Raw genomic sequence first — 6,687 nt, 5'->3', positions numbered from 1 at the left:
GGATAAAAACGACTTGGTTCTGCTTTTTTAAACATTTACATATAACTTGATGAGAACTTGTGTGATGTGCAAATAAAGAAAATAAAAATGACTTTGAAGGAGAAAGCAATGAATGAATTCCTCCAGCTCAGAAAAACATTGGCAGGGAGGTCCTTGTTAGATCTGCCACACTCCCTCTGCTGGATCTCAGGCTCCACAGCACAAGACGGCATGCCCATTTAGGATGCATAGCCATATTCGTTTTCTTCTCTCATACTGCATGTGTCAAAACTGGAAATGATCTCTTCATTAATTCACAACGGTTAATTGATTTCTTATGGATTTATTTTACCTTTTCATCGAAGACCTTCCTGAAAAGAATGATGACCCCCCCCTCAAAAAAAAAGCTATTGTACAAAAGAAATTGGACAAATTCACGGAGAATAAGGCTGTGTGTGGCTATTGCAATGGAAGAGTCAGGGCAGCACATTTTGGGCAGCACATAGTTGAACTATGGAACTCTCTGCCACAGGAGGCAGTGATGGCCACAAACTTGAATGAATTTAAAAGAGGATTGGGCAAGTTCATGGAGAAGAAGGCTATCAATGACAACTAGCCACGATGCCTATGTTCTGCGTCCACCATTAGACACAGAAATGCTTCTGAACTCCAGTTTCTGGAAACCACAGTGTGGGGGAGAATGCTTTTGTCCTCTGGTCCTGCTTGTGGGATTCCTACAGGCAATTGGATGTCCACTGTGAGAACAGGATGAACAGGCTTGTTTTATGTTCTTACACATCACACCGATTCAGTTTGCCTGCGTGACTTGATGTACAGCCATACCTCAGGATGAATATGCTTCAAGTTAAGCCTTTTCGGGTTGCGCTCCACGGTGACCCGGAAGTAACGGAGCACGTTACTTCCGGGTTTCGCCACTCGCGCATGCGCAGACACTCAAAATGATGTCACATACATGTGCAGAAGCGGCAAAACGCAACCCATGAACTCGCAGATGTGTTACATTCTCAGCCGCCCTGAGCCCGGTCTTGGCTGGGGAGGGCAGGGTATAAATATATTATTATTATTATTATTATTATTATTATTATTATTATTATTATTACATTCACTTCAGGATGCGAACGGGGCTCCGGAACAGATCCCATTCGCATCCAGAGGTACTACGGTATGTGTGTCTCAACTTTCTTTCCTTTTCAGTGGAGCTTTTGGAAACATGGTATCGACACTCGCAAATAAGGGCGGGATAAGAATATGCTCTGGTTTTGCCTTTTAATGCAAGCTATCTAATTCATACTGTCCCAAACTGTATGTGGATAAAAATGAGGCTACCTTTTAAAATTCACACTTTTCTGAATTTTGCAAGACAGTTCTCCTAACAAATACAATGGGGAAAAGCTGCAAAAAAAAAAAAAAAGCAGCTTTTGTTTGTGAAAATAAATGCATTATATTAGGGGCTATTTCTTTCAAAAACATGTATCACAGGCAAAATTGTATACGAAAATGTTTATCTTAGAAGTATGATAGGAAAATGCTGACAAACTTTTTTTATTGCACAAAATTTATATGCCACTTAAGACAATTTCAAAATGGTTTGTGCAAAGAATAAAATGGTGAATTTTTTTTATCAAAATCAGTTTGAAAACAACTATTCAAAACATTCACAAATAATTGAGATCAACGAGAAGCTAAAAATTAGATTAAAATAGATGTTGATATTTGACATGTCCAGATAGCTTTGCCTAAACAAAAGCACTTTTAGGTGTCAAAATGAGTACAGTGGTACCCCAGGTTAAGAACTTAATTCGTTCTGGAGATCTGTTCTTAACCTGAAACTGTTCTTAACCTGAAGCACCACTTTAGCTAATGGGGCCTCCTGCTGCTGCTGTGCCGCTGGCATGCAATTTCTGTTCTCATCCTGAAGCAAAGTTCTTAACCCGAGGTAATATTTCTGGGTTAGCGGAGTCTGTAACCTGAAGCGTATGTAACCTGAAGTGTATGTAACCCGAGGTACCACTGTACAATGAAGCCTGACTTTAATAGGCAGAAAGTTCCAAAGCTGGGCTGCTACACTAAAATATCCATGGAATGAGAATTCTGTGGCACCTGTAACAGTGCCAGCTCCACAGATCAAACTGGCCAAGTGGTATATATGGGTAATGCGACCCTACAATTAAATTTTCACAAGGTCATTTAAATAATAATAATAATAGTCACAAACTGATGTGGAAATCTGGCAAATTGAATTTGAGTTTGGATAAATGAGAACCTGGAGGAAATTGAAATGGAGAGCTTTGTCTGTCCGTGCTCACACCATGCCTGCGAGGCAGGCCACAGTTATTTCCATTTTACAGGTGGAAAACGGAGGCTGAAAGAGAATAGCTGGGATTGCCCAAGAACTGATGACAAATATGTGGAACAAACGATGCATGATGATCCCAGGTCTCTCTGGCTGGTGCAGCAGCAGTCTGAATCACACACTGCTAATGAGTTATTTGTTCCCTTTGATGGTTTGGCTGCATCTGTATACGCAAAACCAGACATCTATTTTTATTCTGTCTAGTCTCATTGAAAATTTAGCTCTGGTGCTGAATTTATAGTCTTTTACACGATGAGATCTCAGCAATGGAGATTTTCTATTTCTTTGTTCCTAGGTAAGAATGTGTGGGATTTCTCCTAAAGCTGAACTAAAATTACTCTCCTTGGGCCTTAGTTTTGTGTTATAAGTAAAGGTGGGCGGACATGGTTTATCTCAGTTTCTAACACATGAAAGGCCACCTCCGTCCTTACACCTACCTTTATCAATTCAGTTTCATCTATTTCAACTAGGTTCATCTATTTTTTAAGCTGAAATATTGGGGCAGCCCATTCCTGGAGACAGTGTGGCATAGAGGTTAGAGTGCCAAACTACGTACTGAGGCACCAGGGTTCAAATCTCCCACTCAACCATGAATCTCCCTGCATGACCTTGAACCAGTTCCTGCCTCTCAGCCTAACCCACCTCGCAGGGTTGTGGTGGGGATTAAACAAGGGGGGCACCACCTTTAGCTCCTTGGAGGAAAAGGTGGAATATAAATGCAACAAACAAATAAATATTGGAGTGGGAAGATAACACTCCCCCTGTAGCCTATTGTAACATATATACCCGTTTCAAATTACTATATTAATTTCTCTCTCACTGAGAATTAATTTCTCTCTCACCTTCTCACCCCTTGCTTTTTCCTGTTAGACCTATTGCAGTCGTTAAGAGTCGTCAACAGGCTCATCGCAGCTATCTGCCAATCACCCATTCCCACCACCCTTCTGAGTAATACCCCTCCCCACCTTCTCACTATATAGAAAGGTCCGGTGACTTCTGTTTCAGTGTATCTGAAGAAGTGTGCATGCACACGAAAGCTCATACCTAGAACTAACTCAGTTGGTCTTTAAGGTGCTACTGGAAGGAATTTTTTTATTTTTTTTCTCTCACTGAGGTTAGCAAACATATTTACGCATAACAATGCAGAATCCAGATAGAAAAGGTATGATGAAACTCTGACATATAATGGCATTACAATGCAGAATAAAGATAGGTGAATCTAAGCTTTTCTAAATAAAGTTTTTTAAAGAAATACAATGCACCTCCTTATAGTGGCATGAGAGGGGGAGAGACTGTAACTAGGTGAGCCTATTTGCCTGCTCAGTCTGACAGTTTGGAGGTGGGGATGGGAAACACCTGGAAAACTAGAGATGGGTGAGGAACAGAGATTTCATGTTGCAGAAGGTTCTACTTATATAATAGTGGTTTTCTAGCTGTGTTCTGGGAGACTCTTTGAACTCTCATTCAGGGTTCTTCAAGTGGAAGATCAGCAATAGTGAACAAGCTTCCAGAGAGACTGTTTTTGCCTGCCACTACTGTTATTCCAAGACGTTGGTGGCGCTGTGGTCTAAACCACTGAACCTCTTGGGCTTGCTGATCAGAAGGTCAGTGGTTCGAATCCCCACGACGGGGTGAGCTTCCGTTGCTCTGTCCCAGCTCCTGCCAACCTAGCAGTTCGAAAGCACACAAAAAAGTCCAAGTAGATAAATAGGTACTGCTCTGGCGGGAAGGTAAATGGCATTTCCATGCGCTGCTCTGGTTTCGGTGTTCCATTTTGCCAGAACTGGCGTAGTCATGCTGGCCACATGACCTGGAAAAACTGTCTGTGGACAAACGCCGGCTCCCTCGGCCTGTAAAGCGAGATGAGCACCACAACCCCCGAGTCGTCTGCGACTGGGCTTAACTGTCAGGGGTCCTTTACCTTACTGTTATTCCACTAGGATGTGAAGTTGTGTGACCCATAGCTCTGTATCCTTTACACCTGTGGTTTCCAAAGTGGGTGGTACTGCCCCCTGGGGGTGGGTGGGTGGGATTACCTAGGGAGGCTTCTAAGAGGCAAGTGGAAGGCGGGGGGGGGGGGCTGGAGGTGTAAATAACTATCAGACTTTGAAAAACTGGTATCATTAGATGAAGTTCACCAATTTTGTGGAATTAATTAAACTAAATAGTTTTAATTGGATTTTAAATAAATGTGCAATTCATTGTTACCATTTTGAATTATATTGTGTTATTAAATTTCTTAGTCATGCAAACTGTTATGCTGAATAATGCTTTTTATAGGGTAGGGGGTGCTGGGGGTGAATTTATGGAACCAAGGAGAAGGGAGCCTGAAAACTGGGAACTGGTGCTTTACACAGATTCAATCCATGACATCTTCAGTAAAAGATTCTCAAGTAGCAGGACTAGGAAAAACCTCCACTGATAACTTCCTGCCAGGAGTTGACAGTTCTGGGCTCAGTGATGTGGATTTTCCCCAGAAAGCTTAGAACTGGAAAATTACCTTGCAAATTACTGTAATCTGCATAGGCTAATTTGCATCTGAAAAACTGCATTGGAACATTTTCGGGTGCCCCAGAGAGTGATCTAATATAGCATATTTATTTACTTGCATTTAGTAAACTTTATTTACTTGGCATTTAGCAAGGCTAAAAACTTCAAAGCTGTCACGCTTGCCTCGTATTGTACTCGCAATTGGCATCCACTCATTGTTACTAATGAATTTATGGAACGGAACATTTCCTGCAGAAAAATGGAGCAGTGGGAAATTTCCGTCCCGCATGACTGACTGGGCCAAATGAACCACCGGTATGATCCAGGGTAAGGAAGCTTTGTATGTTCAAGAGATGAGAGGATATGTTCATTCAGGGAAGCAGGGAGGCCCAAGCGCTGACATGGGCAGTAGTGAGCTCAACTGACTTGCTCTCTGGTTAGATGTTTTGAATTGCAACCTGATTGTGTACCAATGAACATCCCCCAGGATTCTCTGCAATGCACAAACGAGTCAATGTAGGAAAGACTCCGTAAGAGTAGGAAGTGCCCTGACTCCTGCCAGTTGAAGGACTCAAACTCAATTATGGTATCCACCCAAAACCCTAATGCTCAAATTGGTATGGTACGTAAGCAAAGTGAGAGGTCAAGACAGAGCAAGTGCACTGCAGCCTTTAATTTTATAGTATACTCATTGAGAAAATGTTATTTATTGCTTATGACAACTTGTTATATTTTTGTAATTATGCACATTTTTTTTCGTGTTGAAAGTCATCTGGTTCAGCTATGGAAAGGAGGCATACAAATAAACCATGATGATGATAATAAAATATCTCTCAAATTCTTTTTTTTTACTTAGAAAACCATCAGGTCCAAAATTCTAAAAATGCTTCTTTTTCTTTTGCTTGGTTTAAATTGGTCCAAATACAGTGGCACCTCGGGTTAAGAACTTAATTCGTTCTGGAAGTCCGTTCTTAACCTGAAACTGTTCTTAACCTGAGGTACCCACTTTAGCTAATGGGGCCTACCGCTGCCGCCGTGCCGCGATTTCTGTTCTCATCCTGAAGCAAAGTTCTTAACCTGCGGTACTATTTCTGTGTTAGCGGAGTCTGTAATCTGAAGCATCTGTAACCCGAGGTACCACTGTATTGAACTCTTTTCTGGATATGCTTCAGACATGGGGGCTGCTGTCTGCAATCCCCCAGCCCTTCTTGGAGATACGTTGGAGTGTTGGAGATACGTGCAAATGTGTATGTGAATCCGGTCTTGGGTGTTTGATTTTCGTTGTTGTGTATACTGTGTATATACGGACAATGACAATAAATTTATCTAATCTAATCTAATCTAAGCTAATCTAATCTAATATGGCTGTTTGGGGGTGCTCCCCCCTCCTTGCCGTGGGGTGTATTCAAGAGCTAGAAAAATTCTTTCTCTCCTCCCCCCCCCCCTTCACAAGTTATCCTTAAATAGCAGGCATGCAGCAGAGCGTAGCAGAGAGGATGGCGGTATCTTTTTGGTGCAGAGTGAAACAGAGATCCATCACTCCCGGTGCCAACACAAGCCATCAGTTACCGAGTGTACTCTCCAGAACAGCTCCTCCTGAGACAGCTGGCCTGCCTTCGTTCCAAAGGGCAGTTTGGAGGATTCTTCCCCATTTGCTCAGCAGTCCTCTGGGCTCCTCAGCCTCATGCATTATAAAGAAAGACTTAATGGTGGCTGGCTACACAGTGAAGGTTCTTGACCCCTCTCAACACACATCCACACCCTACCCCTCGGCTGTTCCTTGTCTCTGCTGCTCATGCGTGACTATTAGACTTTGATTTGATTTCGCTTCTAACGGCACAAAC

The sequence above is a fragment of the Podarcis erhardii genome, assembly GCF_964252035.2.
Source record: "Podarcis erhardii genome assembly, chromosome: 15".
Taxonomy (NCBI): Eukaryota; Metazoa; Chordata; class Lepidosauria; order Squamata; family Lacertidae; genus Podarcis; species Podarcis erhardii.
This window is presented reverse-complemented; position numbering follows the sequence as displayed.